The 12,971-nt window shown below is 43.8% G+C and overlaps 1 protein-coding gene across 2 annotated transcripts in view; it reads left to right on the forward strand.

Annotated features, from left to right (window-relative positions):
• cdk19 (cyclin-dependent kinase 19) overlaps nt 1-12,971 on the forward strand; it is a 269,271-nt gene that overhangs the window by 197,536 nt on the left and 58,764 nt on the right. The window lies entirely within an intron of this gene.

The following is a 12,971-nucleotide window of genomic DNA, read 5'->3' on the forward strand; positions in this document are numbered from 1 at the left end:
AGGGAGAAAGTGGGGTTCCAAAAGGATCAGTAATGGGGCAAATGTTGTTCATAATTGACGTAGACCTTAGAATCAAAGACATGGGGCAATTTTACAGCCCCCTCCAGTGGGCATGTTTTCAGCTGGGGACATGTAAAATAGGTTGCATGGGTAGCCCACTGCTTTCCCGCACACTCCCAACCCTGTCCTCATAATCTGGGCCAGGATTTTGCCCTTGTTGGGCGGGCTTGGCCGGGGGCGAGCTGGAGCAGTCGGGAAGCTGCCCGCAATCGGGCCACCACTGCGATTTCACGCTGGCGGGCTAATTAAGGCCTGCCCAGTGTGAAACGCGCTACAGTGCTCAGCACTGCCTGTGTAGAGGAGGGCGAGCAGGGAACCTTGCGCATGCGTGCAGGTGCACACAGGAAAAACTCCCTGAGGTACAGAGCTGCTTCAGGGAGATGAAGAATAAAAAAATTAAAAATAAAGAATTTTAAAATGTAAAAAAAAGTGTCCCCTCATGTGACTCTGTCAAATGAGTAGAGACATGTTAGTAATGAAATGTTGACATTTTAATTTGATTTTTAATAGCTGTTAGAAACCTCATCCTGCCCATGGATGAGGTTTCCTAAAAAGTCCAAAGGGCACTTGGCCTTTTCGCATGCCTGCCAGCTGTAAGGTCGGACGGTCAGCGAAAAGTTTAATTCAGTTGTAACTTTAGTGGCCTTAAGAGGCCTGTTAATTGTCAGTGGGCGTGCTGCTGACTCCCACACGCGCTCACCGACCGAAATATCACTCAAGTGCACGGTGACATTGGGACAGTCGCCGACGTCATCGCGCTTCATTTTACCCTTGTTCAGGTCGGGCGCACATCTGCCCGATGAGCAGAAAATTCTGCCCCTTGGGTGGAGCACTGGTGTGGGTAAGACATCCACTAGGCCGCCTGCTCTTAGACCTGTTGAGTACTTTAATTATCTAATTAAATGGCAGTTAATGGCCTCAATCCCCCTCCATTGCCATATGCTGAGCAGCGGAAAACGGGTGAGAGTGGTAAGGCCACTTTTGCACTAAAGTTGATGAAAGGCCAGGAAGGAAGTGGGTGGGGCCACCTCCTGCACATCAGGAGCACATTGCCCACCTGAAGATCATACCATCTTACCCCACTTGTGTCTCCTTGCCTGGCTTCCAAAACGCACCCCTTCACCCCACCCCCCTGCCCAGAGTGCCCGATCCCTCCCTGCCCAAGAAACCTCACACTCACCTTCACCAGTTCTGGCGTTGTTGCAACTGGTTGGCTGGCAGCTTTCGAGGGCTGGACTTTCTTCCACTGAGGGGTGAAAATCCAACCTTCAGCTTGTTAAGGCCACTCACAGTGTATTACCACTACAGGGCTGCCTTTTTTAAAGTCTGCAACCGATTTTTCTTCAGGTAGTGAGGCGAAGGAGGCCCACAAGGACAACACCTGAGTTATGAGATTATACCTATAAGGAAAGGTTGATCAGTCTTGGTCTTTTTTCTCTTAAAAAGCGAAGACTGAGAGGTGACCTAATACAGTAGAGGCTTTTAAAATTATGAAAGGTTTTGATAGAGTACACACAGAGAGATCATTTCTAATTGTAGGGAAAAGCAAAACTAGAAGCCACCAAGATTAGATAGCCACCAAGAAATCAAATAGGGAATTCTGTAGAATCTTTTTTTCACTGAGAGTGGTGAGAATTTGCAACTCGCTACCACAGGGAATAATCGAGGTGAGTAGGATAGATGCGTTTAAGGAGAAGATAGATAAGCGTATGAGAAAGAAGGGAATGGAGGGTTATGCTATTAGAGTTGATGTGGAAGGATGAGAGAAGGTACAAATGGAGCATAAACCAGGGAATGGACTGTTAGGCCACATAACCTGTTTTAGTGCAGTATATTGTATAGTAAGTCCTCAATTAACGTTGTCCAGTTTAACATTGTTTCACTTTCATGTCGGTAAGTTAGTGTGCCCTGCAATTTCAATGAGCATCACAAGATTAGTCTTAATGTTGTTTCCCAAGTGATCCGATTGGTGCCACTTTGGAGTGGCCTCCCCTGCTCTCTAACACTGACTGGCAGCTGTCCCCGTGCCTGACCTCTGACTTGCAGCCTCCCCTTTTCTCAACCTCTGATCTCTTCCCATTTCTGGTCCCAGACTTGTGGCCTCTCCCCAATGTAAAGTATTTCCTGTAATTAGGGACATTTTAAAAAAAATTTGGACCATAACAGCTCCAGCTTGGCACTTCTGCATTATTGGGACTCACTCTTCCACAACCCAGGGGCCCTGGCATTGGATCGGACCTGGATCTTAAATGGGAATGTATGTTCAGGAGAGGGAAGCGGAGAGAGGGTGAGTCAGGAAATGGGAGGTTTGGGAAGAGGATGTGTCAGGCATAGAAGAAGTCACAAGTCAGAGCTTGGGGAGAAGACAAGGCTGCAAATGGGAGGTTGGGGAGGGGAGGGGAGAAGCTGCAAGTCGGAAGTTGGGGGAGGAACGGGCTGCAGGTCAAGGAGGGAACATGCTGCAGGTCAGGGAGGGAACAGGCCACAGGTCAGGGAGTGAACAGGCTGCAGGTCAAAGGGTCAGAAGGAGAAGAGGCCACAAATTGGAGGGTTGGGGAGGGGAAGGATCTGCAGGGAGTGGGAGGTTAGGGAAGCTGGATCAGCGGCGAGTAGATCGTACTGTAAGTAAAAAATTACATTTTTTGATAACTTTTAAAATAAAATAAATTTTAAAATTTTTCATTTACCAATGTAAAGTATTTCAACTTACAGGGTACAATATAATGTTTTAATGTTTTCTTTCTAATAAGGAAGGTCCTACAGAACCTAACTCCAGTTTTAACATTGACTCCTATGGGAACCTATTGCACTTAAAATCTTTTCAATTAAAATCATGATTTTCTGGAATGCAACCACAACTTTAAGTGAAGACTTACTTGTATGTCATTTTATGTATTTGACTAAAAGCCATTGCCTGAATGATTAAAATTAAATCTCCATTATGAATCTGATATAGGTTAATAGTATTGTATACTTTTATCTTTTAACTTGAAAAAGTTAACAATTTTTGTGTTTAGGGCATAGATGAATCTATATAAACATGAATGCAAGTTCATTGATTAATTCAACTAAACACGTCATACTTAGGACATTAAGGATATTTTCTTTTAATTCTCTAGTTTGCTAGAGATTTAAGGAATGGAAGGTCAAGGTTTACTACATATTTGTTTACATTGAATAGAATTAGTTGATAAATAATATTATTCTTAATATTGTAAAACGATGACATGCTGCTAGGGTTTAAATATAGAAAATGTATCATCCACATATCGGAAATATGCAAGTGCGTCCGCATTAGAACGGGCTGCCCAAGACGTACAAAAGTGTTATCCCTTTACCCCTATCTTATCTATGACCGGTTCTGTACAACATGAATTGGCCAAATGTTGGGTGAATCATTACAACTAGTTTTGAACAAGTTTTCCAGATACATGGTGAGGGATTCCTTCACATTTGTGAAGGCCATACAGGATTTACATATCGATAGCAATGCTGTGTCCATGTGCTCATTTGACATTGCTAGCCTTTTCACCAATATTCCACTTAAGGAAGCCAAAGATGTTTGCACTGCAGCACTATATCATGGCGATCTTGACTCACCACCATTGTGTGAACCAGCATTCGTTGAGTTTAGGAACTCAGCAACTCACGCAGTTGAGTTCAGCTTTAACGACACCATGGATGCCCAAATAGATGGTGTTGCCATGGGATCCCCTCTAGGCCGAGCTCTCGCAAACATCTTTGTTGGGTTCCATGAGAAACGTGTCTTTGATGGAATGACACCTAACCCCCACCCTTTGCATATTTCCGATATGTGACTGATACATTTGCTATATTTAAATCTGTGGCAGCATTTAATAATATCCTTGCATGTCTCAATGGGCTCCATCCTGCGCTCAAATTCAAGTTTAAAATGGAGCAGTCAAATTAATTCCCTTTCCTTGATGTACTAGTTGAGGGTTCTCTACCACGGTCTACCACAAGCCTACCTTCACTGGTCAATACACGCGTTAGGATTCTTACAGTTCCACGCGCTATAAGGCTAACCTTATCGGTAACCCAGTAAATAGGGCTAAAGACACTGCTTACCATGCAAGCTTGATGCTGAAATAGGGCGCATCAGAGACATCCTGCAAGTTGATGGCTATCCTGATCAGATCATTTCACGCTGTATATTGTGCAAACTCATGAACGGACCTAAGGCCATCACTTTTGGCCCTGAAAAGTACCCAGTCTGCCTCAGATTACCCTGGAAGGGCAAGGTATCTCAAAAATTTGAGCAACAGGTGAAGCTAACTGTTTCACTATCCAGTAGCAACACGAGTGGTATTCGCCATTAACAGGATGCTACTGTCAAGCCAAAAAGACATTCTGCCTATCACACAAATGAGTAATGTGGTATATGAATTTCAGTTCCAGTGTGATGCTAGGTAGGTAGACCGTACGTCCCAAAAACTGGCGGATTGGATCAAACAGTATGTCCCTTCCACTGTTCGTAACAGGCAAGGTACAGACCGTACCCAAACAGCTCACGCTTGCAGAACTCAAAACACAGTGTCCAACATTAGATATGATTCCACAATTGGGCAACATTCGCTAAACAATCCTCAATGTGCTAAAAATTACGCTGACAACCAATTTAAGATTGTCAGTCAGGCTTGCAGTGTGGCACATTTGCATGCACTGGAAGCTACATATATTAATACACAGGGCCTTATTCTTTGCAGACAGAAAGAACATGTACACAGATTGGTCTGAATTTTCCGTTCATCGGGTGGGCGGAGCTGACCTAACCGCGCCGCCATTTTGCACGGACGGGCCAATTAAGGCCCGCCCAGTGTGACGTCCACAAGGAAGCGCTATGCACGTCCTGTGTAAGCGGGGATCCCTAAAATCGAGAGTGCGCTCTTTTGCGCATGCGCACGAAAGAGCGCATTCATCTCCCTGAGGCTAAGTGCTGCCTCAGGGAGATCGGCTTTACTTTCAACAATATTAAAAATAGAGAAAACAATATTCCCTTACATGTCCCCTCATGTGACATTGTCACTTGAGTTGGGACATGTTCATAAATTCCATAATAACTCTATTAAAATTTTAAAAACTCTACATGAAACCTCATCCCGCCGGTGGATGAGGTTTCATGTTTTTTCTAGTTGCTGCCGGGTCTCCTGGCCTGCCGGTCAACCTTAATGTTGGACGGGCAGGTCCTTTAATTGCTTAATTGATCCTGTCAATGGCCTCATTTGGCTGATTTTGCTGCGCCCCCACCTTCCTGGGGGGCGGGGTGATGTTGGGAGTTCCGCCTGATGTCATCCCGCGTCATTTTACGCATCGGTGAGCAGGCCCCGCCTCCCGACTCACCAATGGTAAAATCCTGCCCATTGCATCTGTTTCAGCTAAACAAAATAATTGATTGCCATTCACTGGTTCATTCCTTATGGCAATGCCGTGACCAGTCAGAGTCAAGCTGCCTGGTTTAAATTTCAAACAGTGCTTGGTAGTTAACTGTGAGTCACCATTAACTGGTGCATTCTCCATGGCAACGCCTCTACCAATCAAAGTCCACTTGCCAATCAATTGGTAATTTATTCTCATACAGCATAAAGTTGTTGCTTCCTCTAACATTGGTATTCTTGTGATTGTCCTAATAAGTGCTGTCATGAAAGTATAATAATTTTCATAACATTTTTCTGGTTTATTGTAAAGTAGGTTTATAGGGGTTGTGTTGTTCTGCCTGTGTGTGTGATTTAATTACATTTTGTAGCCAAACAGACTGCACATTGAAGTTATCAAAAGAAGTAAGGTCTTTAATATGCTAATGAAAAACATGGTTGGGGTCTTAGCATGTAAGGTGTAAAGGGAATTTGCATTTTTAGATAGATGAAGGGGGATTTTAATTTCAAAGAGGTTAATGAGAATAGTAGTAACATGAAAAGATTTATATTATGAAAAACGTAAAAGTTCCAAAGACATATTAATCATTTACATATTAAAAAGGGAGAAACATGTATAAAGGAGAATGAGGCTATGTGTCAGGAGAAAGCATTGTAAGATCTAATAGAAGTGTGCGAAGCCTCCAACATTTGTGCATAAACCTACAGAAACTGAAGCTGGAGAGAGCCATTTTGAATTCCACTGTCCAGGGTATTGTGTTGCTCTGCTGGATCTGTTCAAAGTCTAAAATCTATTTTTGGACCGTTGCCTTAAATGCAGTGTAACTGGGAGCCAGGTTAATTAGGAATTTTAGGAGTTATAGTAGTAGTTTGTAGTTCTATGAATGTGCTTGAAATCTTCTGTTGTTAATAATTATTTTAGTGTGTTAAAAAAAATCTCTAAAGTGTTGGTGGACTTATCACTTCTGAATTCAGGGCACGCATCTCGAAATAAATACAAATTGCAAAACCATTGTGATAGCGCAATCAAGTTTCCCTCGTGGATTTGATCCACCTGGCACACATCATCTGCTTCATCGTAACAGTGCAAGATAAAAAGTTTTGACAAAATGTCTTTTTTCAGCAATACTCAAGTTGTGTACTACCAAATGACTATAGAAATATATTTCAGCCAGAAGACTGACTAAGAGCTTAGCTACTTGTGAAATTCAAGCTGAAAATTAAAACAGGTTTAAGTTTCATGAATGGATTTCAGAAACTTGTTTTTTAGAAATATATGCCATACAGAGGAACACCTTCAATGACAAATAGACAGACTCCCTCAAGCCATTAACGAGTTTGGTTTGACCATCAACATCAGGAAGAGAGATGTCATGGTCCAGGACATTGCCATTTCATCATCTATCAGCACTGACAATGTGACACTGGAGGTTGTGACAGCTTCGCATACCTAGGCTCTACAATCAGCAGCAATCTGTCACTTGATACTGAAATCAACACATGTATAGCAAAAGTTGCAGCTATTTATGTCCAAACTGAGTAAGAGAGTGTGGCACAACAGCAAGCTGACTGAGAACATCAAGCTGCCAGTCCACCAAAACTGCATCCTCTGCACACTCCTCTACAGTAGTGAGACATGAACAACTGATGCTAGGCAGGAAAAAAGGCTGAACAGTTTTCACCTTTGCTGTCTCAGATGTATCCTCAGCATTTCTCGGCAGGACAAGATCACCAACTCAGAGGTCCTGGATTGTCCTAATTCTATCAGCATACATTCATTGCTAAGCCAGTGACAACTGTGCTGGCTCGGCCACATTCATCAGATGGATGGTGGCCATGTACCCAGTGACATCTGCAAGTAAGATATGAAGATGGCAGATATTGACACTGACAACTGGGACACAGTTGCTGATGACTGTGACATCTGGAGGCTGAGTGTTTGGAGGGACATTGGAAGAGTGGAGCAGAAACAAAAAGCTCAACTGGCAAAGAAGAGGGATCAGAGAAAACAGAGACCAGCGAATTGTGCACCTTCTCAGCCCACTCTCTTCCTCTGCAGCAAATACGGCAGAGACGCCATGCCAGAGGGGGGCTCCCAAGACACACCAGGCGACGCTTAACACAGAGTTGACTATCACAGCACAAACCATTGTCTCACAAGACAGAAGGTCGTGAATGAGCCAATTAAAAAACCAAAACTAACTGATTTTGTTTCCAACGACTGCTCGCATTGTGGCTTCTGCCAATGTTGCCTGCCATTCTACCAAAAACTATACTGTGCATTTAGTGTAATTCATACTTTGTTGAGAAGCGCCTGACCTCAGGACAGCATATTTTCCTGTGAGCACTGCCAAGCAGCTAGATATCCCCCATCCTTGAGGAACAAGGCAGATGTGAGAATGGAGCATGCATTCTTGATTATTTCCAAAAGATAAGGTCATACTGTAAAAGTTAAAAAGGCAACAAGTGACATGTGTTTCACTTTGCCATCACAATTCTTTCAGGATGCAAAACAATTGCAGTGAAGACCATGTTATGGCAATAGCATCTTATCTTTGTTAACCCATATTGAGTAAGCAGAGCTTCACATGACTGGAACAAAGTATCTGATATTTCCACAGTTGATTTAGAAACAATAAACATTGTGTCAGTGGTTTTCTGTTGAAATACAGTACCATTTATCATAGAATGGTTGCAGCAAAGAAGGAGGCTATTTAGCCCTCCAGCCCTCTTACTCGTGCTGGTTCTGCAAGAGCAACTCAGCTGGTCTCAGTTCCCCTCTCTTTCCGTGTAGACCTGCAATTTTTTTCTCCAGTTGGTTATCCAATTCCCTTTTGAAAGTTACGATTGTATCTCCCTTCACCACACTCTCAGGCAATACGTTTCAGATCCTAACCACTTGCTGCAGTTTTACCTTGTGTTGCCATTGTTTCTTTGGCCAATCACCTGAAATTGGTGTCCTCTGGTTCTCGGCCCTTTTGCCAAAGGTAACTATTTATATATATCTATCTAGATTCCCTCATGATTTTTAGTACTTCTATCAAATCTCCCCTCAACCTTTTTTCTAAGGAGAACAATCCCAGTTTCTCCAATCAATCCACGTAACTGAACTTCCTCCTACCATGAATTATTCTCATAAATCTTTTCTGCACCATCTTTAAAGCCTTCACATCCTTCTTAAAGGGCAGTGCCCAGAATTGGACATGATACTCAAGTTGAGGCCGAACCAATGCACAAGCCTGACCCCAGCTTCCAGTTGCTCGCCATTTTAATTCTCCACCTTGCTCTCACGTTGACATCTCCATCCTCAGCGTGCTGAATGCTCCAACGAAGTTTCACGCAAGCTCGAGGAACATCATCTCATCTTTCGATTTGGCATTTAACAGTCTTCTGGACTAAACGTTGAGTTCAAAATTTCAGACCATAAACTTGGTGTTGTTTCTGGGTATATTTTTTTGCATGTACTAATCTTAATCTTGTTTTTCAAGTTTTTGCTTTTGGACACAGCTGTTCATTACTCAGCATTCACATCCACTCTGGGCAAATCTTTTGTTTCTTTACGAAAGCCATTACCATTTGCTTTGCCTTTTCTACCATGAAATCTTTTTTTTCATTCTTTCATGGGACGTAGACGTCACTGGCTAGGCCAGCATTTTTTTATTGTCCATCCCTAATTGTTCTTGGCAAGGTGGTGGGCTACCTTCTTGAACTGCTGCAGTCCATGTGGTGTCGGTACACCCACAGTGCTGTTTGGGAGGGAGTTCCGGGATTTTGACCCTGCGACAGTGAAGGAATGGGTATATATTTCCAAGGTTAAGATGATGTGTGGCTTGGATGGGAACTTGCATGTGGTGGTGTTCCCATGTATCTGCTGCCTTGTCCTTCTAGGTGGTAGAGGTCGCAGGTTTAAGGTGCTGTTGGAGGAGCTTTGGTGAGTTTCTGCAGTATATCTTGTAGATGATATACACTGCTGCCACTGTACATCAGTGGTGGAGGGAGTGAATGTTTAACGTGATGGACAGGGTGCCAATCAACTTGGCTGCTTTGTCTTGATTGGTGTCGAGCTTCTCAAGTGTTGTTGGAGCTGCACTCATCCAGGCAAGTGGAGAGTATTCCATCACACTCCTGACTTGTACCTTTTGGATGCTGGACAGGCTTTGGGGAGTCAGGAGGTGAGTTACTCGCCCCAGAATTCCCAGCCTCTGACCTGCTTTTGTAGCCACAGTATTTATATGGTTGTTCCAGTTCAATTTCTGGTCAATGGTGGTCTTGTAGATATTGATAGTGGACAGGATTTTCCACACCCACCCACCACCATGATCTTCCGGTCCCACTGCAAGTCAATGGACTTCTGGCTGGGGCACCGCCTCGCCTGCAGCGGATCCCACCCGCGACGGGGCCAGAAAATCCCGGCCAGTGGGGGATTCAGTGATGGTAAAGCCATTGAATGTGAAGGGGAGATGGTTGGATTCTCTCTTGTTGGAGATGGTCTTGTCTGGCACTTGTGTAGCACGAATGTTACTTGCCACTTATCAGCCCAAGCCTGAATGTTGTCCAGGTCTTGCTGTATATTGGCACAGACTGCTTCAGTATCTGAGAAGTCACGAATGGTGCTGAATATTGTGCAATCATCAGCAAACATCCCCACTTCTGACTTTATGATGGAGGGAAGTTCATTTAATCTCTCCTGCCCTCTACTTTATTGCAGACCTTCCCTTTTGTTCTTCCTCTACCACTTTTCACTTGCATAAAACCTATTACATTTCTATCTTCCTTCAGTTCTGAAGGAAGGTCCTTGACCTGAAATGTTAGCCCTGTTTTTCTCTGCACGGATGCTGCCTGAGCCAAGTATTTCTAGCATTTTCTGTTTTTATTTCAGATTTCCAGCATCTGCAGAATTTTATTTTTATTGCAATGGCTCTTCATAACTTCCATGCTTTTGTACCTTATGCCCCTATTTGTGAAGGGCAGTTCCTGCTCGCCTTTTTAGCCACTTTCTCAACCTGCCCTGCCACCTTCAAGGATTTGTGCATGTGTACCCCAAGATCCCTCTGTTCCTGCACTTACTTCAGAATTTTGCCCTTTGAGCTGGATTTTACCAACGCTCTAGGAACAATCTTGGAGGTGGGGGAAGGGGAGCTGTAAAATGGCAAGGGAAGGCGGCTGTGTTGCCCATTGTCTTCCTGCCATCATGGCATTTTGCCAGCGGCAGTGAAGGTGAAGGTTAGCCTTACCGCCTAGAGGGCAATTGTGCCACTTGAGTGACCAATTAAGGGCCTCTTCCTGCTGCCACTGACATTTTACCAGTGACAGATGGGCCCTCTACTACATGGAGAATTTGACTTATGAACCCTGGCTGCCTCCTTGTGGGCTCAGGAGGGACCCTCCTATGCCTGTTGCCCTCACCTGCCTCTCTGAGCCTGCCTGACTGGCTCTGGCAACGCCCAATCCCTTACACCTTGTTCCGAAGGTAGCATCCATTGCTGTGTCACCCGGCTGGGTCCAGTTCCAGCACTGGCCACCGCTCAGGGTGACCAACCTTGCCAGGTTTCCCAGGACCGACCCATACTTGAAGCGCTTGTCATGCATCCCGGGTTGTCTGCATGCGGGGAAATATTTGTCCTGCGTTCTCGGTTTCTGGATTTCGTGCATTGCGGCAAACTCCCATCCTGGTGGCTTGCTTCCACATTACCACAGACTTCCCAGCAACCCAACCCCTGCTCTCGCAGCTTCAGCAATACCCACACCCCAAACACCTGGCAGCATTTTTCCCCCCTCAGGGACAGGTTTGCCAACAGCAGCACCTGTCCCCTTGCCACTCAGGCCCAACAGCACCCACACCTACCTCCCCAATTTGGGGTCATGCCCCTAAATAAGGTACAAAAGCATGGAAGTTATGAAGAGCCGTTGCAATAAAAATAAAATTCTGCAGATGCTGGAAATCTGAAATAAAAACAGAAAATGCTGGAAATACTTGGGTCAGGCAGCATCTGTGCAGAGAAAAACAGGGCTAACATTTCAAATCAGGCCTTCCAATTATCCTGCAGCTCTTGGAGGCGGGCTCTCATCCCTATAAAGGGGCAGGAGACCTGATGGCAGCTAATTAGTTGCAAGATGGGTCTAAAATGTGGCTGGGGCAGGACCCCTCACAGCGGAGGCAGCGTCATCCTCGGCTTTCTGACCAGTCATTGGGGTCCCCTGCCACCCTGACATAACATTGCTGCTGCAACAATGTTTTGGAAGCCCATTATTTTAAATTGCCTCTCCAAAACTAGAGAATTTAAACTGCAAAATAGTTTGAGGCTATTTCATAATGTGAGAATCAATCAGGAATATGATATGACATATGGTAATGTGTTTTTATCCCATCATCTAATCCTTAGGTTACTAAGATGGAGAATTTCAGTGAACTAACAAGAGCTGGGTTTATTAAAACTGTTCAACAGAATATCACAACAAAATTCCTCAAGTCCAATGGAATACATTTCATCTCCAACTGCTTGTTCTGCTGAATCTAAAAGTCTCCCCTAACTTCACCCCATCCCCGCCACCTCTGTCCCATTTAATCTACGGACAGCTTTCGATTTCATCAGCAAGAAGAAGACACGAATGTCACCTCCCCTGCTCATTTTCTTCATCCTGTTATCTTGCATCCATTTGCTTTGGGTTTTCGCATGACTTTGGTCCAGTTAAAGAAATGTAAAAGATGACAGTAATTTAACAATTTTTTACATTTCACTTTTATCCATTTGATCCTGTGAAGATGTTCAACTCAGTGAAGTAAAAACCATGACGGGGGCTGCAAATCAGTTATGAACAGGTCACCTTGGTCAGCAGAGATGATCTTCGGTATTTGGGAAGCCCATGTTCTTCTTTAATGGCCAGTAAACAGCTGAAGTTCAGTTATTTCAGCCTCAATCCACATACTGATGTGGTTATCAATTCAAAGCCTGGATGTATTCCTTGAGTTTGACTCACTTAATGTCATATTCAGTCTAATTAATTTGATTAGTATTCCAAGTATTCCAAAAGAGTCTGATCCTGGGTATTAAAGAGTTTGAAAGGTATTCCAGGGACGAGGAGCCTATGAGAAATGTTTTTCCCCTGTTTGACTTATTTCCTCATAGTTTGGTATCTATTGGGTAATCTCATCTGGTGGTTTACATAAGGAAATAGAAATATAATGTATTTGAGGGAGGTAAATGCCTGGGCAAATCTAAGGAAAAAGCTCTGCGTTGCATCCAATCTGTGCTTTTCCCAACCCAGGTGTTCTTGATGCTAAGAGGAAACAAACATCTTATTGAACAAAAAGGTATTGCACAGCACATAAATGACTAAGAAATATATTTGCTTCATTAACCTGTCCCTAAATTGTTATGTTAGATGACTTGGCAGGCCCAGCTAGCTTTTAGTTTGTGGTTTCATGTTCACCAAGGTACTGAGTTCCTGTAAATAAATAGTACTACGTTTATGACATTCTTTGCATTCATCAAAGTTGTAAAGATTGCCTGATTAGAC

Source organism: Carcharodon carcharias, chromosome 5 (assembly GCF_017639515.1).
Source record: "Carcharodon carcharias isolate sCarCar2 chromosome 5, sCarCar2.pri, whole genome shotgun sequence".
Lineage (NCBI taxonomy): Eukaryota > Metazoa > Chordata > Chondrichthyes > Lamniformes > Lamnidae > Carcharodon > Carcharodon carcharias.